This window comes from Pelodiscus sinensis, chromosome 2, assembly GCF_052426305.1.
Source record: "Pelodiscus sinensis isolate ZL-2025 chromosome 2, ASM5242630v1, whole genome shotgun sequence".
Classification (NCBI taxonomy): Eukaryota; Metazoa; Chordata; order Testudines; family Trionychidae; genus Pelodiscus; species Pelodiscus sinensis.
The window spans coordinates 197,202,287-197,229,421 of NC_143053.1; the positions used below are offsets into that span (position 1 = coordinate 197,202,287).

The 27,135-nt window shown below is 41.7% G+C and overlaps 1 protein-coding gene across 3 annotated transcripts in view; it reads left to right on the forward strand.

The window, feature by feature from the left end:
* The first annotated feature begins 17,492 nt into the window (after positions 1-17,492).
* The window catches only part of SCRN1 (secernin 1), a 70,463-nt gene continuing 60,820 nt past the window's right edge, over positions 17,493-27,135 (forward strand). Inside the window, exons 1-2 of one of the 3 annotated variants that reach the window (XM_075922136.2) lie at positions 17,493-17,694; positions 20,516-20,628. The gene's annotated coding sequence lies outside the window, so the exon portion shown is untranslated. The remainder of the gene's footprint in view (positions 17,695-20,515; positions 20,629-27,135) is intronic. The other 2 variants (XM_075922134.2, XM_075922135.2) reach the window with 2 other exon arrangements.

The window sequence follows — 27,135 nt, forward strand, 5'->3', positions numbered from 1 at the left end:
CACCCTGGTTTCAAAGAAGTTGCACTTTAATCATCCATCTGCTGGTTACAGGAAAGCTTCTCACAAGTACCAATTACAGTTGGGTGTCTTGTGTTAACATGATGATTGGAAATGGGGGCTGCCACTCTCGGATCCAGACTAAAAGTGGTAGAACCACAGGGTTCCATGTGGGCGAGGAGAATATAACAGAGACTGTCACATCTTGGGTGCATTTGTGTGGGAATAAAGCACTGCTCAGCCTGTTACTATGGCAAAATGATGGGAAATACAAGGTGATGTAGCCTATGATCTAGTAGTCTGATCAGTGGGGTACACTGAATTCCATTCTGTGAAGATAGCAGATAGTAATATTGCCAATGCCCATGGTTTTGTCTTTTTTGTTTATTTTCCTTAAAGCCTTAGCTTCTGGAGCCAAATGGCGATATGATGATTTCTGTGTTCATTCTTTAAGTTTCTTGCACTGTGGTGAAAACTTTGAAATGTGACCTCAGTGCACCCTAACTGCTCAGAAAGCAAAGGCAAATAAAAAGAATATAAAATCTACTATTTTTATAGAATCTCATGATTTTTAAAGCCAATCATCATTTCTGGTGAGCCTGACTATTTTATTGTTAAATATTTGGTGTTTGGCAATACTGAGGTAGAGTTCTGTCACCCACTTCAAACTATTGTTCTTCTTAAACATGGGAGAGAATTCTCCTTTTGTGATTTCTAGTTATATGGGCCCACAATCTTGCTTTATGCACAGGAGAAGTCCAATTTGAAGTCAGTGAGACTATGAACATTCTTAAAGCTAAGCATGTGCAAGGAATGGAGTCTTAGTCACTATAGTCTGTTAATTAAGAATATTAATGTGTAGAGCCCTACATGGATACAAAATTTGTATACATATTTGATCCACTAGAATAGTCTGTGGATATATGCAGATATTCAGGGCTCTGGTAATTTGAAGCATAATCTGAGCTTCCTAAACCAGGTATTTGTTCTGAACTAAGCATTTTTTCACTTCAAGAAATATTCTGTGCAAGGGGATTGCAGAGGAAGAAAAGGTCATGTTATACAACTCTCTGTTTTGAGTGGGAAAGAGGAGGGGTGTGGAAAAGAGTGGATGTGGGATCAGATTAAGATAAATTAGCACAAAGGTGCACATTTCCATTATTTTTCTGTTTGGTTTCCTTTCCTTTTTTCGAAAAGCAAGACTTTTTAAAAATATTATTTTTGCAATGTTTCTTCAGTAGCTGACAAACATGTTTTTTGGTTACTGCATCTCTGCCAGGGGATAATGTAAGCATTGTTTCTCTTGTGTTTTATGGGAGTGATGGATTGGTGAAAGCTGTGAAATGTTCCTATTACCAAATAAATTATTCAAAACAATACAGTCATGGTAAATGAATTTAGCAAATATGTAAAAATATAAATATACCCCCCACCAGAATATTAAAGCTTCAGGGGCTAGTATAACTTGGCATAGTTCTGCTGAAATCAGTGTAGTTATAGAGACCTCAAGCAATTGAATATCTGGTTCTACTTCCTTAGTTTGTGGAAGCTATGTAAAACAGCCTGCAGTTGGCCTCCACATCAGTTACAGGTTCAGGAAGCAAGTTCAACAATTTTACCTGCATCTGAACCCTTTGCTTCATCCCTGAGCCTCTCCCATATCCCAACCCCCTCATCTCCAGCCCCACCCCAGGGCCAGAGTCGTCCCCCCCCCAACCTTACAAGGCAGGTATGGGACTTGGACCCACTCTGGGTACCACCAAAAATATACAAACCTGCTGTCTCTGACCCCCTCCCCCACACTCTACCCTGAGCTCCCCCTCACACAACTGTCCTGACTCCCAACCTCCACCCTGAGCTCCTCCTACACCCCAACCCCTGCCTGAGTGCCTCCCCCTTCACAGTCCATCCCACACTTACATTTCTTACAGATGCTGTTGTATTGCAACACCCGCAACTTCCTGCCCTCAGTGCCTGCCAGGGTTTGCAATACAGCAGTACCTGTAAGAAATGTAAATTACTTTCATCCCTACTTAGGGTCATGGTACAATTGTTTCTTTCTATCTCTGGGACTTCCTTGCAGCCTCCTTTATCTGTCTTGTGGTTTTTCTAACTGCCTCTCTCTCTCACACATATAGCCACTCCAAATCAATCCCCTGTCCCAGTGCATTTGCACTTTGCCACATAGCTCAGTTCCTTGTATGTACCTGGTGGTTTGGGAAATGGTTCCTGTCATGTTTTCTTATTCTGTAAGGGAGCTTAATAGCTTTTTATAATTATCCCGAATGAAAGACAGCTATTATATCCATCAACTTCATCAAGATTTCACCCAAACCCCAGCATAATGTTACTTTTACTGCTCAAAATAGTAGAAAGTTTAAGGCTTTGCTTCAAATTTCCCTGATTATTGAAATTTGTATTAAATGTTTAGTGAAGCTAAAGGTAAGATTATGTCTACTATGCCCAAAAATTATTAAAAGAATTGAATTATCTTGTTCATTTGTTTCCTTTCTGGACCAAGATTTTTCTCTCATATATATGATCTGACAATTTGGGAGTTTTAAATATTTTAAGCAATGTTACTACCTTTTTAAGCCTCTTGAATCTCATTATTATGTCTAATAGGTTTCACTGCTAGCAATTATTTTCCTGATACCAGCTTAGATTTTTAGTTGAATAAACAGAGCAGCTGCTCTTGATTATATTCTCCCCAACATCTCAACTAATTTAATGCTCCTCTTTCCATAATGTTTATGCCCTTTACTTCCCCCTTTCTTCTATCTCCAATTCTTTATTATTTCTTCATCCATTAGCCCATTCTTAAAAGATATTTATTTTGTTCCCCTATAGTTGTTGTTGTTTTGACATTTTTGGGAAGGCAATGAGTAATATAAAAATAAGCAAGGTGCCAAGAATGGAATGAAAAAGTCTTGCTTTGTATATTTTGTGGCTATATTTTAACAAAAATTCTGTGGGAGGAAAGGTATACTCCTGAACCAACAGAACACTTGCGAGGGCTCTTCTAGACTGCATTCCTCTCTTGGAAGAGGAATGCAAATGAGGTAGATCAAAAATTCAAATGAAGCTCGGATTTACAAATCTCACACTTCATTTGCATAATCGCATGAGCGATTTTGGAAAAACAAACAAACCCGCAGTCTAGATGGGGTTCTTTCAGAAAAAAAAAAAACCTTTTTTGAAAGAACCCCTACTTCTGAAAAAATGAGTACAGGTTTTTTCGAAAAAGGTTTTTTTTTAAACGAACCCCATCTAGACTGTGGGAGGGGGGGTTCCCGAAAAATGCTTTTTCGAAAAAGCGTGCTCACCCGATTATGCAAACGAAGCATGAGATTTGCAAATCTGTGCTTCATTTGAATTTTCAATCTGCTTCATTTGCATTCCTCCTTCGAGAGAGGAATGCAGTCTAGACATCGTAGGTAACTAACTGATTTTAGCATCCGTACTTGGTAACAGTGAAAATTGCTGTATCTATGCTACTTCCTGCTCAGGAGGAGATCATGTTTAAAAAAAAATCATTACAGTTCTGGACACTTATTTGTCTTTATTTTGTAAGTCAAGCTGGAAATGACAAGATGTGGTAAAATAAGCTTATCATGCTGTAGATACTGGGAGGGTGGTGAAGCACTGGAATGGGTTACCAAGGGAGGTGGTGGTATCTCCATCCCTAGAAGTTTTAATTCCTAGCTTGACAAAGCCCTGACTGAGATAATTTAGTTAGGGTTGGTCCTGGTTTGGGCAGAAGGTTGGACTTGATGACTTGCTGAGGTCTCTTCCAGCCCTGTGATTCTATGTACCTACAAAAATCAGAGCTAAGAATTAAATTACAACCAAACCAGCTATTTAGGACATTGATCCAGATTATAAATTTAAATTCTCCAAGACCTATCAGAAATGTAGCAAGTGCTAGTGGCTGAAATTCAGTAAGAAAATGTCACACTTTTCAGACACAGACTTCCTAATATTTAAGCAGCTCATCTGATTCACATATGTTTAATCATCTTTAATCCACTCTGGCTATGTCTACACTATGGGGCTCTATCGGAAAACTGTAAGCATATTGCACTACACAATTTGTGTACCTTTTTCTGATTGTTTTTTCAGAAGAGGCTTTTCCGAAATTTTGGCCCATCTACACTGGGCCAAATTTTGGAAAAACATGAGAAAGACAGGGCTTCCGAAAGAGTGTGTCTGCTCTTCCACACAAAAAAAAGCAGAAGAGCAGATGAATTCCCTGGAAGCAGCTGAGTTTTTCCAGGATACCTCTGGTATCCCGGAAAACCCCCATAGTCTAGACATAGCATCTGTCTCCAATCAGAGCACTGAAGATTTCCCAGACTACTAACCTGTCAGAAGAACTTTGCTTCTATAAAGTTTGCTGACACCATGATGGAAAAGGTTTCTTTACCTCCATAGCACTAGCTTTTAAAATTTCACTTTTTAGTGTCATGCCTATAATGTTACCAATCCCTGTGGCTTTCAGAGGAGTCCTCTGATATTTGGTGTGGTGGTGGTGGTGTGATTATGGGAGCATTGCTTTTCATTTAAAAAAATATCTAGCTATTACAGTTGTAGAGGAAAAACTTGAAAATTTGAATCTTAAAGATTCAAATTTCAGAAGGCATCCCTTCCCCAATTTATTATTTACTTGTTAGTTTAACCTTAGGGTTTTTTGTTTTTATTTTAGGCTTGACTTGTGAGTTTTTAAGTGCTTGTGGTTGGCAAACACTTAGGCTACATCTAGACTGTAGGCTTCTTTTGGAAGAAGCTTTTTTCAGAAATCTTCACTGCAAAAGTGCATCGAAAAAGCAATCTGCTTTTTCAAAAGAGAGCATCCAGACTGAATGGATGCTCTCTTGCATGTTAGCTGTAATTGCTATGGATGGAATGGCCACCAGGGCACTTGTGCTTTTTCTTTTTTCTTCTTCTGAAAGAACTCCCTCTTCCCCCTCCATACATGCCTTTTTGTTAAAGAACTCTTTCCCAAAAAGGCTTCTTCTTCGTAGAATGAGGATTACCAATGTGGGAAAAAAACCCCTCTGTTCTTTCAATTTTCTTGCAGAAGAACGCAACTGCAGTGTGGACGTTCCTCAAGTTTTGTTGGAAAAACAGCCATTTTTCCAACAAAACTCTGTAGTGTGGACATACCCTTAGAGCCCTGAAAATTGGTGGATATCTGCTTTTTATCTGCAGGTATCCTCTTCCATGGATGTGAATTCGGATACTCACAGATCATTTTTGTGGCTATGGATGCGGATACAGATACAAGTTTTATATCTGGAACCCTGCAGATTTGTGGATATCTGCATATATCGGCATCTCATTTTTGTGGATACAGATGGAGATGTGGATACACATTTTGTATCCCTGTAGAGCTCTCCAAATACTGCTCTCTGAGTTTTCAGCATTGTGTATATTTTAGCCCATCACAGATTTACAATGCTTATTGCTATCCTAGAGATTTGGTCATTTTCACTTTAAAGAAACATGCCCAAAGTGGGAACAGAGGTGCCTTAGATGGCTGCCAGATGGACCCAGGAGGAACTGTGACAAGGAAAACTCCATGAATTAAGATCTTCCCTGTTGCATACCTGCTACTGCAACAGTGAGTAAAGCAGCAGTGGCTTTGTAAAAGCTCAGCTTCCTGTTTAATCTGCAAAAACCATTTCCATAAAAACTGTTTTTTCAACAGAAAATTGTTTTTTAACTAAATTAATTTTTTAACTGATTTTTAAGTCAAAAAACTGAATGCCTGAAAACTGTCATATATGGATGCTGAAACAGCCCACAGTGTTATTTAGGTACCTGGAACCTGTTATTTAGGTGGGCTCCTGTTCTAAGAGACAGACTTCATTTCCCAGGATGCACCAGGTCCCATCCTCAAAAGGGGAGTCTGGTGTATTATATGAGATGTAGCCTGTCCAGCAAGCTCAGCTTCTAGAGAAAAGGAGAGAATGAGGAACTGAAACTACAAATCCCAAAGCACCGCAGAATTATTTCAGAATCAAAATATCGTGGGTTTTGCATTAATTTGTTAGTCTTTAAAGTGCACCAGACTCTTTGTTCTGTTTGCAGAAAGTTTTCTGCTGGGGAAAAATCCCACTTTCCTGCCAGCTCTGCTCCCCTGGTGTCCTTGAATTCAACAAACCATTGGAGAAGCTCATGTACACTGGGTTGTTGGGCCAATGAATAGAAAACTGGTCCAAGGTTCTCTTCCTTGATCCTTTGGCCCTCAGCTCTGCTTCAAGACCAGATGCAGCAGATTTTCATTCCTCCATTCTGAGTTGCCTACAGTCTTCTGGAGAATCTGTGTAAGTAGGGAAGGATGAGACAAGGGCCCAGAAGACCCACAAAGAAGAAAAATAAATGGCAAAAAATAAAAATAATATAATGATATTTGAAGTCCAAAAAGGACAGGAGAAAGAAAACGCAGAGTGGTGGGGGAAGAAGAGAATGATGTGCGGAGTGAAGACTTAGGCATTCCACTCCATTTGTGGGCACTTTATTATATTAATGATTTTGTGCTACCTTTTGGTTTGCCATCTGGTACCAATCCATCTCAAAAGAGGTTTTCAGAAAAGGCTTTGTAAATGTTTGTGATTTTATAAAACATCTCATGATATTTGGTGTTTTCCCAAGTCCCAGCTCATGGAGTCATGTTATTACATCAGCATTTGAGCTTTTATGAAAAGACAAAAAAAGTGCTTAGCCTTCTGGGTTGGGAAGAAAAGGCTGGCAATGTGGATTCAAAAATCACAGTTAAATAAAAGCCCACTTTATTTTTTTTTAATCTCTCATGATTTTAAAATATTTTATGACCTGAGATTTTTGAATGTTTACGACTTGCAATAGTGTAATAAAAATTTTTTGGAAACTACCAATTTAAATAAAAGTGTAGCTAGTCTTTTATTTAGCTAAAACAACTATATTTTTAACTTTTGTCATCTCTTATAAAGAAAAGTTCTGTCTACTTAGATTGTGTATATGCCTTAGACAAATTATATTGAATTTTTGTGTGCAGTTTCCAGTATCTTCATGCCCACTATTAAAATTATTTATCAGATAAGACTCCCAGTGGAGTCAAAAGAAAGGCTGTTATTTCAGTGGGAGTTGAATATCAGTACCAAAATAAAGAAATACATTTAAATGGAAAATATGAACATAATAGCATGATTTTATTCACAAAGAATAGGGCATGTATGGAATAGATTTTAAGTGAAGCTACTGCAATCATTTTATTTTAAAAAAGGTATTTAGGTAATTTTAAGAACAGAAGGAAAGAAGATTGAAAGTTTGCGGTCAAAACATGATGGTATGGTTGAAACACAGCGAATAGGTGTATTGCGTCAAAGGTCTTTTCCTGTTCCTGATTCCCTTGTCTCCTTGAAATGTCATTAATCCTGCTAGTTCAGAGAAATTGCATTTTAGTGAGCACTGTGTATGAATGGGTCATAAACTCCAAAGCAATCCAAGTGCATATTAAAGAAACTGCTAGCATAAATTCTCTTAAAAGAAATTATTCATGAGATGCTTGCTGAGTGGTCCAGTCTAAAAGTACATGTTATTTGTCCTCCTCATATCTATAGGGCCTGGTCTACATCTACATCTGAAGTCAAAGTAAGATATGCAACTCCAGCTAAGTAAATTATGTGTCTGGAGTTGAGGTATTTTACATCACCTCTCTGTGCTGTCCACGCGGTGGGAAGCTGATGGAAGCAAATGTTCCCATCAGCTTCCCTTACTCCTTGTGAGAAGCAGGAGTACCAGCACCAATGGGGGCACCCTTTGAGTTTGATCTAGCCTGTCTATACTACACCCGCTAAATCAAACTCTGGAAGATCAACTGGGGTAGCACCGATATTCCGCGTAGACTAGACGTGCCTTAGATGTTTCAGATTTTGCTCCTAATGAGCCCCAACCAAAACCCCAGATCTTAATCTGACTTAGAATTTGGTGCTTCAACCTATTTCCATGGCAGTTCTACTTTTTATCTTCCACAGTTCAGATCTAGAGTTCCAAAGCCCATTTCAAATCAGGGTGTGAGAATCAGGTCAGTCTCTAAACATACCCCTAAACCTGGTGAATTTTCCATTATTTGCAACAACAGTTTCATATCTCCTCAATGCTGAATGACTCTTCAATTACAGAGAAAAAACAGAAACTCGAATGTGCAATTTTAGATGAAGATAACTTTTCCTCAATTCATTATAATTTATAATGCTGCATTTCTCAGACTTAGTTTTCTGATAGTACACTAGGGAATAATTCCTTGACACAATAAAAAACAGTTTGCGTAGCTGTGCTGTTCCTATTGTTATGTTTCCACTCAAAGTCTTCTAATTAGGAGGGCTTAAAATCAAACTATTAAAAACCTGAGACTGGCAAAACTAGAACCTTGATTATGATTCCTTCAGGTATATAGGTGGCACAGATTAGAATCCTATCCTGCACAGTGATTTTGATTCTAGGGTGTTCCAACACTGGAATTGACTTGCTTTCTGGTACTGATTTAACTGCAGCTGGGATCAGGGAGACAACTTGTGCTTGTGAGCTTTCAACCCTCATTGGCAAAAACCCTCAGTGAGACCCAGGATAGCTGGTCTCATGGAATTTCCTGATCACTATTGATCCTTTCCCCCTTCATACTCCAACCGTGTGCTGGAGCTTGCTGGGGGGAAAGGCTAGAGCCCTATGCAATTTCTGCACCAGAGGAAATTTTCTATTGGCCACCTGCAGAGCTTTTACGTGGGACAGATCATATGAGATCTTCTCCTCTTTCTACATTAATATGATCTTTAAGTGATGACATTTCTCCATTTAAAGCTTTCATGGTGCTTCCCTCCTTTTCCCCTTTTTTCAGCTTTCTTCAACCTCACTTGTGTCACTGCTTGGTAAAAGTTTTTTAAAAAAGACTCTTCTAGATCACTAGGATCTGAATTTTGAGCACCTATTCCCCACAGACACATATTCTAGCCATCTGACAAGGATTTCCCTAATGCCGGGTTTTATGGCTTTGTTTTTTCTCCATATTAGACAAAAGTCTGAGAGTGATGTCAACTACCACTCCTTGGCACTCTCCATATCAGATACAATGCTCCTATTTTCCTAATCTGTGTCAGGCCTCTTTAAGAAGATTAAATGGCACAGAAGGGATAATTGATTCCTCCTCTGCTATTAAGACTGTAAGCATTTAATTCACCCAGACACTTTGATTTCCTCTTTCATTTCATTGAATTGATTTCTTCCGAAACTGCTGATGATTCCTCTTCCACTTCTTCCCATGAACAAATGAACAAGGTAATATCCATTTTTATATAGGCTCTCCTAGTTTAGAGCTGATCTCTAATCCTTGTGGAGATAAATACATCTTCATGTTTAAAAACAAACAAAAAAATCATTAGTGATACAATGTCAACCTATGAAGAAATAATCAAGGTGACCACAGTTAGCAGAAAAAATAGTAATTGTATAATAATACGAATAGCATAGACTATATTGCTGGGGTTTGCAGTCACAGATTCTGAACATGATGCTTCACGATTTAGTAAGGCAGGACTAGAAGTACTGCCTTTAAGTGGAGAAATTCCATGTCTCCATCTCAGGAAATGATCCTTCACCAACCCAACATCCAGGGTTATTTCAGGACAAAACTTGTTAACAGATACAGGAAACCCCTGCATTACGATGACCCGAGTTGCGACCCACCCTGCACTACGACCATTTTTGTAAGTGCAGAAGGGGCCAAAAACCCCTGACTTATGTTCTCAGCCCACATTTACGACGCCGCATGGTGCCTATCATAAATGCGGGCTCGAGTTACGATGCCCCCGACTTGTGACGCTTCCCCAGGAATCGATCGCGTCGCAAGTCGGGGCCCGCCTGTAGTGTAGTTTTTATTACCTATTTAGAAGTGCATGCTCCAAGACATATACAGAGTAGACATGCTCAAAACTCATAATGACTTCAGTGGGGACAAAATTTTTCATTCTTCATGTTCTGCCAGGTGTCAACATTATTCCGTGACTACTAACTTGTGTTACGTTTGATTCAGTGACGTATGGTTAGACTTCTGATAATCTGGTATCTTTGGGAACTAGGTGGTGCTGAATTATTGGATATGCCAGACTATCAGGAGGTACTATAAGGGAGCATACTCCCAACCCAATCCACCTCCCCCCGCTCTAACCTAATTCTTGGGTCCCGGAGCCATCATTACAGCCGCGTATCTCCCTCCAGGTGCAGGGGCACGTGCGCTGAGCGGTCGGCTTTGAGCATGAGCTGGCCGGGATGCTGTGCGCAACCCAATCCTCCTCCCTGCTGTAACCCAATCCCCCCCCAACCTTATACTCGGTTCCCGGACCCAGAGCTGCTGTGTTGCATCTGGGACGCCATGTGCATCGCCTCCCCCTCCCCCAATCCCTCTTCCCTTCTCCAGAGCCAGGCATCTCTCCCCCCAACCTTATGTCCGGGTCCCGAAGCAGCTGCCTGAGCTCAGCAGCCGGCCGCTAGCACTTGCAGGCTGGGACACTGTGTGCAACCCAGTGTGCACGTGCAGGGTACAACGCAGTGCGCTGGGGACCATGAGTGGAATGGTGCGGGCTGTGAGTGTGCATGCAGCTCACAGCGGCCCAGCCATGAGAGCAGCTGACTTGAGCGGTTCTGGGTTCTGTCCTGGCTCCATTAGGAGCTGCAATTTTTTTCCGTCAGGAGCCTCAGGTTGCCCACCCCTGCTATAGTCTCTTGCCTTTTTGATGCTGGACTATCAAGAGTGCCGGACAATTGGATGCCAGACTATTGGAGTTTTACTGTACATACAGCCATTATCAACCATCTAGATTATCCAGTTTCTTTTGGCTGTTGTACATACCCAGTTGTAGTTAAATCTCAGTGAGTGTTTTAATATAAAAACATAAAAAATAAAACCCCTATATTAGGAATAACGTACAAAGGATGCGAAGGATTCCAAATTTTTTGAAAGTCTTGTCATTTTTCCTCTCTCCAGTAACCTGTATTTCATTGGTTGCATGCAGTAAAACTTATGAAGGCCATTCATGTAGCCTTGGGAAATTTTCTGATTTTCATAAAACTACATAAGGCAAGAATATGCAGAAATTTCTTGGCTATTTTTAACTTACTTTTTTACAACATGTCAATAGTGACTAGATTAAATAATGCATTTTTGGTTTAGATGTAAAATATTTCTGGGTTATATGAAGGCACCCTAAAACTATCAGTACCTGCTAATTTCTTATATCATGATAACCTGGAAATGGCTTATAATAGTAATAATATTCTTCACTTTTGAGCGAAGACTTTATATGCTACTTCTTAAAATCCATGTTCAAGTTCTAAATCCCCTGAAAAGCACATTAATTATATAATGTAGAGTTGGTGAAAACAAAAAAATAAACTAGGAAGCATATGTCATCTTTGGCAGCCCATCAATTCATAAGATATACAGTACTGTGTAGTCAAGTGGGTGCTGACATGTGCCTGACTTTAAAGCATACTCTGAAGACCTGTTGCTGTGGTAACTAATCTGAAAACTAGACCCTCTCCTGAATTAGTGCTGCTTGGATTGTGTAAAATGGCTGATAAATCTCACAGTGGTATTTTCAGTTCATCTTATTATAGCTTGATCTTTTTCACTACATATGCTGCGATTTGCTTTCACAGCAATTGATGCTTGGATTATTGAGACATGACACTCTAATATTAGATATAAAGCTGTTTCATGTTATCCAGTCATTTTAAAGAATTACCTGCACCATCCATACAATACTGGGACTCTTGAGTATTCCTAGAGGAGCAAGCTGTGATGTACCGTTTAGCTCCAAGCATTGCTATGTTTTCAAAACATGCCAAGTAAAGAGAAACTTTATGCTCCATATTTAAACATGACATCAAAACCCCATTACTATTTAGGATGTACACTGGTTTAAAATATACAGTGTATTTGTTGCAGATGGATATGAAATATCAGTTATAGTCATTGGCTCTGCTGCAAGCATTTCACTAAAGGGATCTTCATCTTAGCAACTATACAAGCAACCTTACAGGTATATTTAAGATAAGCAACAATATTGCAATACGCACATTTTGAACTTAAAACAATGGAAGTGCATCACCAGGCATTCCCTGTGTTACCTTTGTTATTACTGTGGCTGCTTCTACCTGGATTTCTGCTTTCTTCCTCACAGTCATAACTTCACCATTATTAAATATATTGGGCCCATAGTAGCCAACATTTGTACAAGGCAGTACGAGAAAGTCTCTGCCCTAGAGTTTACAATCTACTTCTTTGATGCCATAGAAATAAACCTCATTAGTGACATCACTATTTATTGTTGTAGAAATGGATATGTCATCACAGGAATAGCTTTACAACTTTGCTGGAAAACTAGGTGAGGAATATTATGGAAATCACGCACTAGGTAAATGAATGTGTGCCTTCCTCTGCAAAGAAAGATTGTTTTCCTGGAACGAAAAAACTTCTTTAAGAAACAGAAGATGGAGAAGCTTGGTTACGTGCTGCAATGATGTGTGTCCAGAATGCTAGGAGACATTTATGGCTGCTGCTCTGGAATCATGTCTGCATTCTTTGTGACCTGCTGTGCTTCACTTTCACAGTGACAATGGCTGAGCAGTTGTGTTCTGTTATGTCACTTTATATTACAGTGAAATGAATTACAATCCTATGGTGCATGAGTAAGAACCAGCATCTAAGCCTGCCATTGTGTGTACAATGAGATCTTACATGCAGGGGCAGCTGTTTGCATTTAAATTGATTATTCTTCAGGGGACTACAGCTAGGGTTATCTCCTATCTTTATCATTCTGAATAAACAACCAACACAGACATCTTAGTCTAATATCTGATTTGAAAGACTGCACCTGCCAGCCCGTATACATGAGCCCATGTTAGGTGTGAGAAATGTAACTGCAGCTCTGATCCAATCTCCCAAAAGCAAGTCAAAAGCAAACACAAGGGCCTCTTCCCTTTTTGTCTCCAAGCCTGACGTAAGATTCGTTGAGTTTATTAATTTGTGGTGCTACTGCCATCCTATAGACTTGTAGGGTGGACTTTTCCAAGATGCTCAGTAACTTATGTCTGTTCAGAACTTTTGGAAATGCTATTCCATACTGCACTGTAAAATTAATTCTTACAATTTATAGAACAGACTTGGTAGAGACTTATTGTTACAACTTGTAGCTGTCAAAGCCACCAAATGTTTGTGTCATACACATCTCCCAGGTCATCAGCTTTCTAGTTCTTTGAATAAGTATTCCTAATCTAGAGAACAGATCAGGACTAAAGGAATGGTCTGACTTAAAAAAAAAACCTACCAACAAAATAGGGTCCAGTAGCTAGCTACTACTTAGTAAAAATTATATCTCCGTGCACTTTTCAGTTTTAAAAAAAAGTCAAATCCTGGAAGTCTTAGCAAAAGTCTTTCATCTTTTCTCACCCCGCTAGTTTCATGAATACAATTTGAACCCAGCAGAATCTGAACTGTTGGTATACATGAGGAAGTGGACACTGAAAATCTGCATAGGAGTCTTCTTTATTTAACAACAGTACATTTTGTTTCAATCTATACTGGTGTGTTCAGCAGCAGTTCTGAGGAGTACTCATCAGTACATTCTGATTTTTACAAATAGTGAGCTAGCTCCTCAGCACGTGTAAATTGGCATATTTGCATTACTTTTCCTCATTCTCGTACAACATTCAAGATTACAGAACTGCTGATTTACATCAGCTGAAGATCTTGCTTATTGCATCTGCATCCTCACACATAAACATACACATCCATAACATCATGACTGCATTGGAAAATGGGGACAATGCAGTATATTTAACATTCTACCATTTGAACTAGGAAACAGCATTTATATAGTCCTATATATCTCCAAGTTCATGTTAGCTCCTGGACAAACTTGGCTTTTAAAAGTGAAAGGCATGGGAGCCCTTATCAAACCTCCTGGGCTATTTTTATTTGCTGTATAGTCCTCAAGATGGTGTCTCCTGTATTTTGTTGTCATTTTGAATGTCATTAGCAAGTTGTATAAATCAAATAGCTGATATCCTATGTACTTTAGCATCTAAGCCACCATGCTTTTTTCCTTCATAATTTAAAAACTAACCATCTTATGACCAACTTTGAGAATTAAGAGTGGAAGAATTTTTTCTCTGTCTGTAATATTTGCACAATTTGGTAAGATGCATCATGACTTCTTGTTTCGCTTTTCTCTTGGACCTATCAGATAATTAGATCCCAAGAGCTACATTAAGTATGAACCTTAGATCTTTTTGGGCATCATTTCAAACATTGGCCTAATCTGATCTTCCTTACACTAACAACCTTTTCTTTCTCTTCACTGATGAGTGCTAAGCAGGAGATCCCTACCCATTCAGATTGCAGGCATGGCTCCCCTCTCTGACTTACTATGGGTGATAATGACTCAAATAGATCAGTGTTATATTTTTTGTTTTTTTGTTTTGTTTTGAATAGGTCTACTAAATACACTTTGACTTTCAAGTACTGTTGCTCACTTGTTGATTTCTAGACACCCGCAGAGAGACTACCCTAGATGCTAAAGCTGTAAGAAGTACTGACTACCACAGGGAATGCTCTGATTCAAAAGAGGGCAAGAGATGGGACAAAGAGACAGCTGGTTGTTTCCATATCTTTCTTTTGCCCTTTTACTTTCAGAGATGAAAGGGCTTTTGGACTTTTAAAGTTCCCCTCTTTAAATATGGATATTCTTTCCTTTCACCTTTAATCTCTTACAAGCAAAACCAAAAACTGCTTTTGTATGTCCATGCATTTTGCTGAAGTTATAATAAAGATAGGAAAACAGATCATCTGTATAGTGTTTACCTTATAAGAATGTACAGAGCACATTTCATCTGAAAATTAGGGATGTTAAAAATCATGTCATAGGGTAACCATGTAACCACTAAAAAAATCTTAGCAGTTACATGCTTAGACATACGGTGGGCTCTGCATATAAAACTTTATACTCCAGAGCCCACAGCGAAGCCTCACCGGCAGCAGGACCATTAGGCTCCTGCTGGCCCTGCTCCCGGGGAAGAGGCTTCGCAGCCCTGCTGCTGTGAAGCTGCCTCCTCAGGAGCCAGCAGAGTATAACAGATACCATTAATCGATAAGCACTATCTTGTCAGTTAAACAGTTAGGCTATATCTACACTGTCCCCTCTTGTGCAATAAAATATGCAAATGAGGGGAAGCATGGAATATTGCCATACCTCATTTGCATAATTAATTAGACTCCGTTTTGGGGCAAAAACCCCCTCTTGAGCAAGAGCCGTTCTTCCTGAAAAAAAGAGTGGTTCTTGGGAAGAGGGAGTTTTTAACGCAAAAGGGAGCCATATAGACTACTCCTTTTTGCGCAAAAGCCTTTTGCACAAAAACAGAGCCTCATTAATTTTGCAAATGAGGCGTGGCAATATTCCACGCTTCACCTCATTTGCATTTTTTTGTGCAAGAGGGGGCAGTGTATACATAGCCTTATACTCTTACATCCTTACTGAAGATCTCAAAAAGATCTTACTTTCCCCATAAAATCCCCACAGATTATCTATATGAAGTAACTGCATTACAGAGAGGTTACATGTCTTGCCCAAAGGCAAAGAGCAAGCTTTTGACAAACTTTGGAATAGATATTAGTTCTCACAACTCTGGTACCTTACTCCAACCACTCAACCATGCTGCTTTGTACAGATCTAGCTGCAGATGTCAATAGAAAAGAACCATTAAATATTTATGTTTTTGTATCTTATAATTGGAGAGAATGTAACAAAGTTAAATAGCTTGTATCCAAGGCACAATTACCTATATGCCCACATGGCTCAACTCAGTTCTGAAAGAACCACCTCTCTGGGTGAGAGAACAATTCAGTCAAAGTCCCCACCTATTTCATAGCCTTGCTGCTGGGACTCACAAGTGTGCAAACTGTTAGGTTATTTCCTGTGATGTGGACATTTGCCATATCACAGGAAGTAGAGAAGGATAGAAGTAATTCATTGAAGCAGCGTTCAAAACTCCTCTTCCCAGGCAAAAAGTTCTTAAATCATCCAGATTTACAAATCTGAATAATCTCTTTCTATTGACTAGATGCAGGGAAAAAGTTAATTTTAGAGTCCACAGTTTCAGAAATACCATATATTTTCTTTCAGAATTTTCTTTTAACACAAGTTTTGACAATTAACTGTGATTGTTTCCCTGTTGTTAGATTAGCAGATAGTCCTTTGATGTTTTCTATGCTCTGTGCTACTACTCCAACTCTGCCAGTCCCTTAGGGCTTTACAGAATCACTGAAGATTAGGGTTGGAAGTGATCTCAAGAGTGATCCAAACGCTCAATGCAGGACCAACCAGGGCATTGTCAAGCCTGGTCTTAAAAACCAGTAAGGATGGAGATTCCACCATCTTCCTAGGTAACCCATTCCAGTGCTTCACCACCCACCTAGTGAAATAGTTTTCCTTAATATCCAACCTAGACCTCCCCCACTGCAACTTGAGACCATTGCTCCTAGTTCTATTATTTGCCACTACTCAGAATAGCCTGGCTTTATCCTTTTTGGAATCCTTCCCCCTTTAGGTAGGCAAAGGCTACTATCAACCTGTCCCCCCATTCGTCTCCTGGGGTACATCTACACTGTGTGGCTATTTCAGAATACAGGAGGTATTCCGAAATAGCTCCCCCACTCTTAACAAGCGCATCTTAACCCCACGTTTTAACCCCACATCTTAACATCCACAGGGGTTTAGGGATGTCTTGAAATAGGGGGTTATTTCGAAATTTGGTGCTGTGTAGACATATAGGGTTGCCAGGTGTCTGGTTTTGAACTGGACAGTCCAGGATTTGAGTTTTGAGTTCAGAAACAAATTGAGAAACTATAAATGTCCGGTATTTTCTAAATAAGATGTAATGTAGATTGCGATGTAACGTCAAGTGCGTCTGGTAGTTTTGTTGAAACCATCTGGCAACCCTATAGACGTGCCAAATTTCAAAATAATATTGAAATAAGATACACGATTTGCATAGTGCAATTTGCGTCCCTTCGAGTTTAGGGTGCTGTGTAGACACACCCCTGCAGATAACAGAAACCCCTACTAGTCTTCCCCACCCTGACCTTCCTCTCCAGACTCAGGCTTTTTGGTGTTCTCTGCTCACCCCAGCCCTGATCTCCACCTTCCCTTCGGCTCATCATAGCCAACGGGTTTACACGGCGCTTTCGAGGCAGGAGGGGGTGAGCCGGGGTTGAGGACCATGCAAAGCGCCCGCCTGCCCGTGTTCCTCCCACCGGCCCTGTGCTAACGCTGGAAACGGGGCTGGCCCTGAGAGCGGGGCAGTGGCGCTGGGCTCCTGCCGTTTGCCCCCCTTCCCCCAAGAGACCGGCCTGGCACCTCCCGAGAGCGAGGCCCGCTGCCTCCGGCTCCTGCTGCAGCCACTGCAGCGGCCAGCGCGAGCCCCACCTCCCCGCCTGGCCCCGCCCCGGCTCCGGGGACTGGCGGCGCGGAGCACTCAGCGGGCGGGGCTCGCGGCTGGTGGCTGCTCGCGTGAGCCGGAGCCCAGCTGTTCCCTGGAGAGGCCGCCGCCGCCCTCGCGGCTCCTTCTGCAGCAGAAGCCCGGGAGCAGCCCGATCGCTGGCAGGTGAGACACCCGGCCGCAAGCAGCCGCTGCTGGCCCCGCCGCCTGCTGCCTTGGCCGAGTTGGGGAGGGGCTGGCCCAGGCGGTGCCCGCAAACTCCTCCTTTGAGCCGGGCTTGGGGCTCCCACCCCATCCCGGGGTGCTCCGGGCTAAGCCCCCCGGCTCCTGCCGCTGCTCTCCGGAGACAAGGGCATGCCGGAGGAAGGGGGAGAGGCTGAGCTAGCCCTGGCCCTCCTCGGCTCATTGCTTGTCTTCAGCGGCGGGCGCAGCTGGAGAGCTCCCTCCCTGCGTGGGTGTGACCAATCCGAGCCATGGCTTCCCCCCTTTGCTCCTCTGCAAACCCCTAGACCATTTCAGACCCCCCTTGAGACTCTAAGCCATCATTTGCGCGCCCGCTACCCCAGAGGTGGGGGGCAGGAGGAAAGCCAAGGGGGGATGTGGAAAAGATGGGAGTTAGCCTGCTCATCCAGTGCATCCCTATAGGTCTAGCTGGGTTTGCATGACCTGGTAACTGTAGCTCATGTGTGACACTAGCTCTAGAGTATAAAGAGTACGGCGTGTAGATAGCCCTACCCATGCACAAAATGTGTGTCCAGATATGTTTGGCCCAATGGTTATAGCCTCTCAAGTTCCTGGTCAGTTGTTTGTGGAGCTCACTTTGTATGAATTATACCATTCATCTGCTTCCACGATGTTAGAACAATCTTTTCTGTTTTAGTGATAGAAATGTAGCCGTGTTAATCTGGTGTAGCTGAAACAAAATACAGGACTATGTAGCACTTTAAAGACTAACAAGATGATTTATTAGATGATGAGCTTTCGTGGGCAAGTGGGTCTGGCCCACGAAAGCTCATAATCTAATAAACCATCTTGTTAGTCTTTAAAGTGCTACATAGTCCTGTTTTTCTGTCTTAGTGGCTCCTTAATATGACTATGGCCTCCAACTATGTGAGTCAGAAGGGTTAAGACCTGATGTCTATGTACATTGCAGCATAATATGGCTCCCTCCTGTATCTATGTTCTGTACCTCTTTCTGGCTCCTTTAAACCTGCTCTATAGAAAGTGATTTTGGGTTAGAGCACATGATGCCAGGGAGTCCCACGCTAATGTTCTGTGGGATGATTGATGTGTGTTTTGTTCAGATTACAAAGAACAAGTGTGGCATTTTATTCTGCTTTGTTAGGTGATGTTTGCAGGGTTTTAATATCACTGTTTACTTAAACACAATAAATGTCTTGTACACCTGCAATTAATGCATCGTTTGTGGATGGTTTATGGTGATACCAATGCACTTTTCCCCCCTAGATAGTCATTGTTTTTTAACCACAAAGACTAAAATCAAATACTTATTTGCTTTTTGTTGTTTAATTTTGCTATGGAGAATCTTAAGTGTAAGGATGTGAGATAAAGGTCTCAAATGACATTGAATTCTGAGACTGCCATCAGTAAGTCTTGTCCTTCTCCCTAGCATGAAAAAGAATCTCTGATCATTTTCTTAAAAATATATTAAAAGTGGTGAGAAGATTTAAGCTGTTTTTTTTTTTAAATGGAGCTTTACAGTCACCTTGAAATTCTAGGAGGGCTTAATTTTGCCTGTAGGAGTAGTCCAGTGAGTAAAATTACTTATGTTTGTGACCAAATCTACAGAATTAGGGCCTATATCTCTAATATATTGAATTGGGTACTGTATGTAAATTTATAAAATGGGCTATATTTCAATATTTATATCTATAATTCAGAAGAATAGTATGTTTTAGCAACAGCTAAAGAGGAAGACCGCTAAATGCCCTCATAATGCTACAGATTAAAGCCCTGATCCTCAAAACATGAAAAAGTGTAACTTTATGCACATGGAAAAACTCATCTGAAGAAGTGAGTTGTACCGACAAAAGCTCATGGTACCATCTACATGTTTTGTTAGCCTTTAAGGTGCTGCTAGAGTAGACTATTCATTTTGTGTTAAGATTTTCCAGTTACAGACTAACTCGGCTGCCTCTCTGATGCTTTTATTCACATTAACAGTCACACCAAAATTAATAAGACTGCCATGTGAGTAAAGCCAGGCAGCATATGATGTGATAGGTTTGATAAGAGAAAAGCAGTTGTGTTGTAACAGGTTCAAATAGGAAAATGTCACGGATAAATCTCTTTTCATGCTGTGACATGAACTAACAACTTAAATTAGTACAATATCAGAAACTGTAATAACCCTATTAATGTTTGGTATACATTTATGGGATAGGGTTAACTAACTCCTGTCAGCTATCAAAGCACATGCTGTGGATAGTGATTGCTTTGTTATTTCCAATTTTTAAATATCGGAATAACAAACTGCTGTACTCAAAACAAACAAAACCAAACCCCAACAAAACCAAATATTGGAAGGGCTTTGAGCTTTTTCCCATTGAAAACAAGACATTAATTGATTTGAGAGCACCCAAGCCTGGAGATAATTTAATCACTTGTAACACTTCTAAATTAGATAACATTTGTCAAGCACTTATGGACCCAACACCACCTTTTACAACCTGAAAATAGACAGACAAGTTGAAAAACATCTGAGCAACTGTAAACCAATTTGCTTAATTGTTATGGGTTTGTTTTGTGTTTGCAGAAATTTTAGAGGACAATATGTTTTTACTTCTAAAATATGGCATGACTTTTTTTTTATATTTACTCTTCAACTCTGTGTAAAGAGCAGGTGAAACTAATTCAGAAGAAAGTTAACTGCTTATACTTGATGCAGAGTTAATACACACACCTATATTTTTTTCGATAGCCTGGGAATGGAATGCTTAAACCACTTTTGATCTTTGTTTTCCAGAGATCTATCTTTCTCTTGAATGCTGATCTCTTATTGTGTGGGTCAAAAATAGTACTTTCTGCTCCTTGGAAAGAGACATTTAGAAACTTCAGTTTGTCAAAAATATCAGCAAGGTAAGCTAAAAGCACAAGCCAATGGGGAATCACAAAATGTCTCTGCAAATCCACTAGGAAAAGTTGAACTTTGTTTCTAATACTTCCCCCTTGATAGCCACCTGACTTCAGTGGTTAACATCAAAGCATCATGCTCTGCTCCCGTTTTTGTGCAAAACATTGCAAAGATACTTGCCTTTGTGGGCTGTATCATGAACTTTAATAGCAGAACTCAGAATATCAGTGAAGTTCCTTATCAATGTTTCAAGTTACAACAGCTATATCAAATACAAACACTTTGGTTTCCAAGCTTGCCCTAAATCCAGATATAGAAGGGGCTCTGTACAGATTCCAGTGTAGGATTCCCACTTAAGTATTTTAAACAACTGCCTCACTTTTCACAAGTTGAACAGTTCAGATCTAATTGCATGCATCTTAAATTGGAAGATATTTTGTACTGCAAGCCAATACTGATATTTTATTTTTTATGTTGGGTAAACAAAACAAGTTTCTTTTGTAATATACATTGCTTCATCCAATTGGATTGCAAATCAACTGGATTGCAATCAAGAGATCAGCTGTGCATTGATATTTTCTGACATAGATTCAGCAGCTGGCTCATTTTTAACTAGGGGCATAAAATCCTGTTTAATCAGTTAACTGCTTACACCAGGGTGGGCAGAAAGAGGAATGTGCTCCGGCCCAACTGGGCTAGAGCTGCTTTCCCTGCCTGCTGCGGCCAGTCTGCAGTGGCCCCCATGCCATGGACTCTGGTCAGGCTAAAGTGTTCCCCCCTATGGAATGCTGTGGTCAGGCCAGACCCACTGAGGACAGGGGGCTGCTCCAGCCTCTGCCAGTTAACTGTAACCAGTAAGCATCAGTAAGGGTGATGCTTATAGGTTAACTAGTCACATCCCTATAACTTCTCTGCCATCCTGTCCCTAAGCATTGCCATGCAAATGTCAATTGCTGCTGAAAGAATCAGTTCTTTCTCAATTGTGTAAGACACTATTCTTGGCATTGCGGTATGCAAGTTGACATGATGCTTTTACAGTACATTTTTTTCATTGTTTGTTCTTTGTTAATTTCTTGTAGCTTTAGTTTGGAAAAAAACCTCTGTTCTTTCCTACCAGGTCATGTTTTGTTTCTAAATGACGTCTTAATTGTATTGGTTTATGGTTATCATTTGCTAAAGTTGCTGCACACATTACACTAGCTAATTTCTCTGTCTGCTACAACAGAAGTAAGACCAAAATCCAAATGCACTTCTGAATTTTTCTGCAGATTTTTTTTCTCTATCAACTTTAGCTGTTTCAGCTTCTACCTTTCATTTCTGAACACCATTCTCTTTTGGCAATCAATATCAATCAGGGTGAAAGTAACTTACATTTCTTACAGGTACTGTCTTATCACCACCCACTCCACCTTGGGGGGGACCTTAGGGTGGGGTCGGGGTTGCAATACAACAATATCTGTAAGAAATTTAAGTGTGGGGTAGAGTGCGAGGGGCTCAGGCCAGAGGATTGGGGTGTAGGGATGCAGGAGTTGGGGCAGGGGGCTGGGGATGTGGAGGGTGCAGGAGTGATGGATGAGGGGCTTGGTAGAGGGCTGGGGGTATGAGGAGAGACTCAGGGCAGAAGATTGGGGTTGGGGAGTCAGTGCAGGGGTTGGGGGTATGTGGAGGTGCGGAGCAGGGAAATATGGGGATGCAGGATTCAGGGCTGGGTGTGTGTAGGAGTGAGTGTGGGGAGGCAAAGGTGTTATTCTGGGGTGTGGAGGTGGGGCTGTAATGGCACACACCCGGTTGCTGTTGCTTTTTATATTTCCTGCTTCCTCTGATTAGGGAAGGAGGGGAAAGTGCAGAGCTTTCTGTGTTCCTCCCCTAGACAACTGGGAGCAAGAGGAACGCAGCAGGTTCTGAACTTTCGCCTCACCTCCTAGTCAGAGGAAGCAGGAAAAGCATCGAAGTATTTAACTAAAAGTGAATGACCTGGCATGTGCAGCTGCAGTCACCCCCTCCCCCATTCTCCAAAATGGCGGGGGGGAGGGAGCAGTGAGAGGGGACAGTCTGGCTGGGAGCTCCCTGCTCCCTGCTTTTACTCTGCAGCTAAGTGCCCCAGCTGGCCAGCTTCTTGCTGGAGCGCCGCCCCGGGGTGAATCAGCTTACTTTCATCCCTGGTATTGATCCATTTTTTGCCATGTAATGATATAAAAAACCATCCAACTCACCAGCAGAACGAGCATTGTACAACTTCTTGTTGTAATGACAGGATATGATGTACTAGACCAAAAGTGTGTGTGTGGGTGGGGGTTGGGGATAGTTGTTGCTGTAGAAGTGATCATTGGCCTACAGTTAAATACATTGTAACACTCTTGTGGGTTGCATGTGTGGCCTTGTGTCAGCCAAAAATGTCCATCTGATTAAATCAGTTGTAAAATATGTACTCAGACTGTGTGTAATTGTCAAGGTCGTATTCTTATGTAATAATACAAAACGTTAAAAAATGCCTTGCAGATTGGGTCTGCCACTGGGCAGTCCCCTGCTTCCCCTACCCCCTGAGGGGCATGTGTCCCACAGATTGAATCCTCTGCTTTAAGTGATGCCTAGATCACATGCTGGCTGTCTGCACTGAGTTTCACCTTACTGAATATTATACAGCATTTGCCATTTATCTCCTATAAAGCTGAGCATTTTACTGTACAACATTTCAAAGTGACACTTCTGGAGACCAGAAAATATGTCCTAAGTTTCTATACACTCTATATACTGCACATCAGAAAACATATGGGGAAAACAGGCAGCATCTAATCATACCTTGCCCAAAGATTTCAGCTAATGGCTCTCTTCTTCCTCAGGGTGAAAGCCACCTAGTGGAATTCAGTTTTTGACATGCTCAATTTGAACAGCTGGTGGGATATCAAGGAGCAGATGTTGGAAGTGCAGAAGTACAGCTTAGAATTTTTAGCACAGAAATAATAAAGCAGTGAGAGCAGATTAGTTTGGGCTTACATAGGAGGACACTTACGTCATGCGTTTGCTTCTAACCATGGTGGGAACACTAATCCTCAGCCCTTCTGAGTGGTCGGTGAGTATCATCCCTGCATTGCATGGGAAAACTGAGTCAGTTAAGCAACTTGATCGAGACCTGTTAGTGGCTAAACTGGGTGAGAACTCAGATCTCACACCAAGTCCTGTTCTTTGACCATTCTCCTCTTATCCACTGTATGCACAAATAAAATTACTGTTACTGCAGATCCTCCTCTCTTCCCCAGTATAGTCACAGCATAAGTAGAGCCCTGCAGATCCACAGAGGTTTGCTTCATATCCATAAATAGTCAATTGGATGCAGATATAACCATGCAGGGCTCTGCTCACTGGTGACTCTTGGGCCAAGATGTCCCACCTGCGCAGTCCGGTGGGGCGCAGCATGCTCAGGGCCAGAGGCCAGCAGCCAGGGATTGTGCCTGGGTGGCAGGCTGGAATCGGGGTTGAGTGGCACCCACTTGCTGACTTGCTTCCTGAACAGCAGATCTGTCCCCTCAGGCAGGGCCAGCATCCCCACTGTGACCCAGCTCACCAGCACTAGCCATGCTCCCAGCCTGCTGGTTCCTGGGGCAGTAGGGCCCACCCCCAGTGATTGGGGCAGGTTGGGTTCCAGTGCCATGCCCCATGCTTCTGCCCTGCTGTGATGCAACACACGCTGCTGCTGCCACCCTTGCTCATGAGCCCGGCCCTTCCCCTGTCATTAGCCCTTGTGACATGGGGTGCTGCTCACAACAGCAGCTAGTGGACCGTGGATTGGATGCATGTTGATTCTGGCTGATGCAGAGCCATGCTTGTGTATCTGTGCAGACCTCTAAGCATAACATTGCTTTTTTTTTTTTTTTTTCAATTTTGAAAACCTTCCAGGCCCGCAAGTGGTGAACAATGATCTCTTTGTGGCTTGCATATCAGATTCTGCTCTTTGTTCCATCCCTGTTGCTGAATGAATCTTGCTTTTATTTGTGTTTTGGGTCATCAGTTTCCTCTTCTGCGGGATATGATGGTCATGTATCTTGAATAATTTGTTCATACAAGTACTGTCAAGACACTGCTAGACTTGTACATGAGATTGGCATCTCAGATTACGTAAAATATATACACTAATATTAAAGACATGGAAATAGATTTGTCCTCTAAGTACATATAAAATGTTTTAAGAATTATTACAAAGGCCACTACTAGTTTTCCCCAGCTCAAATAAAGCTGGTTTCTCTCCTTCAGCCCAGAAATAACCAAGACAACAGGCTTTGTGGTGCACCTTGAATATCAGCCTACCTCAGTGGTGGACAACCTGTGGCCTATGGGCAGTCTGCCACCCATTGGGGTTCCACTTGTGGCCCACACACCCCCTCTCTTCCCTCTCCTCCTTGCACAGTGGGATGCTGGAGCCCTGTGCTTCCTACTCCTCCCCCACCCTCCCTTCTGGAGCACCATGGATTGTCTGATTCGTGCTCCATCCACACTTCTCTTCCTCTCTCCCAGAGCGTGAGCACTGCGGATCAGCTGTTTGTGGCTGGTTAGGCTCTAGGAGGAGGTGGGAGGAAAAGGGATGGAACACAGATCAGCAGATTCATGGCTCTCCAAAAGTGCTGAGAGGGAAGGGGAGGAGTCAGATGTGTGGGGCCTCAGTGCCCTAGTGCATGAGAAGTGCCTGGGGGAAGAGAGGCAGATAGGGTATGCAGGCCACAGGTGGAACCGCAGTGGGCCATGGGCTGCAGGTTGCTCACCACTGAAATGAAGGAGGCCCACTCACTACCTTTGGTTGCCCATTGCTGGCCTACCTAGTCTTGCCTGTGAATGAAGAGACAAATTCCATAGCTGAGGATCCTCATTCAAAAAGGCAAACCCTGTCTACAGTTTCCTCCCACTGTCCGCTATTAACAGACAACGTAGTCTATCTCGGCTACTGCAAGTTGTTTGCAAGGTAGCTAGTCACAACCCTTTTCTAGTCTGAGGGCCAGCAATGTTAGTCTGTATCTACCAAAACAACGAGGAGTCTGGTGGCACTTAGGGACTAACCGATTTATTTGGGCATAAAGTTTCATGGGTAAAACCCACTTCATCAGATGAATTAGAGTGGATATTAGAGGCTGAGATACATATATGAAGTACTAGTATAACAAAAGAAGGGAGTGACTTATCAAGTGTAGGACCAGGGTTAACAAGGCCAATTTAGAGTGGATGTGGCAGTTGATGGGGAGGAGTGAATACCAAGAAAGGGACAATTGCCTTTATAGTGAGATGACCAATCGAAATCCTTATTCAGTCCTAATTTGATTGTATTAAATTTGCAAATGAATTGCAGCTTTGCTATCTGTCTTTGTAGTCTGGTTTTCAAGGTTTTTTGTAGAAGCATGGATACTTTTAAATCCATTACTGAGTATCCAAGGAAGGTAGAATGTTCTTCTATGGGTTTATGTATGTTACCTTTCTTGATATCTGATTTGTGTCCATTTATCCTTTGGCACAGAGAGTCTGCTTTGTCTGATGTAGATTGCAGAGACCTTTGCTGGTACTTGATGGCATTGCTGGTACTTGATGGCACATATCACATTAATAGATGTGCATTTGTATGAGTACCTGATGCTGTGGCTTATATGGTTAGGTCCTGTGATGGCATCACTTGTATAGATATGTGGACAGAGTTAGCAATAGGGTTTGTTGCAGGGATAAGTTCCTGGGTAAATGTTTTTGTGGTGTGATGTGTGGCTTCTGGTGAGTATTTGCTTCAGATTGGGGAGCTGTCTGTACGCCATATGTGATATAACATGATATGCCATTATGCTCCAGCAATGCCCCTCTGCCACGTACATTGTACACAAACTGAGTGAAGCTGGGACAAGCTGTCATGTTGTAATTAACCAAACCAGCTGACACAATATTAACTTATTTTCTCCATAAGGTTTTACCAATGACAGGCTAACATGTACACACACAGCTTGTGTACACTGACTGCCAAGTCGTAACTCCCATGTTAAATTCTTCCTCCTCCATGTCATGTTCTAGCACTAGCTCACTTTCTAGTAAAGACTCCCATTTGACCTCAAGTAAGATGTACCAAGGATCTTCCTCCACCCTGACTTGTCCCTTCTCCTATCAAGACTCTGGCTTTTGTTCTCTGTTCATCTGAGCTCTCCAGTCCTGATCTCCAGCTTTCCTTTGACCTTCCCATCTGCTCATCAGGTCAAATGGGGTTTTATAGGGCTTTCTAGGTAGGTGGTGGATGGATGAGGTTGAAACTGGCTACTCTAGGACATACCACACTAATACCAACCCTGGAACTTTCCCTTGCAACAAACCCCGGTGCCAGCTTTGTCCACATATGTACTCTGCTAACACCATTATTGGACCTAACCATGCCAGTTACAAGATCAAGAACACATATTCCTGTTCATCCAGAAATATAATTTATGCCATCATGTGCCTAAAGTGTCCGTCTGCTATGTACATTGGACAAACGTCTCAGACACTTCGTCAAAGAACCA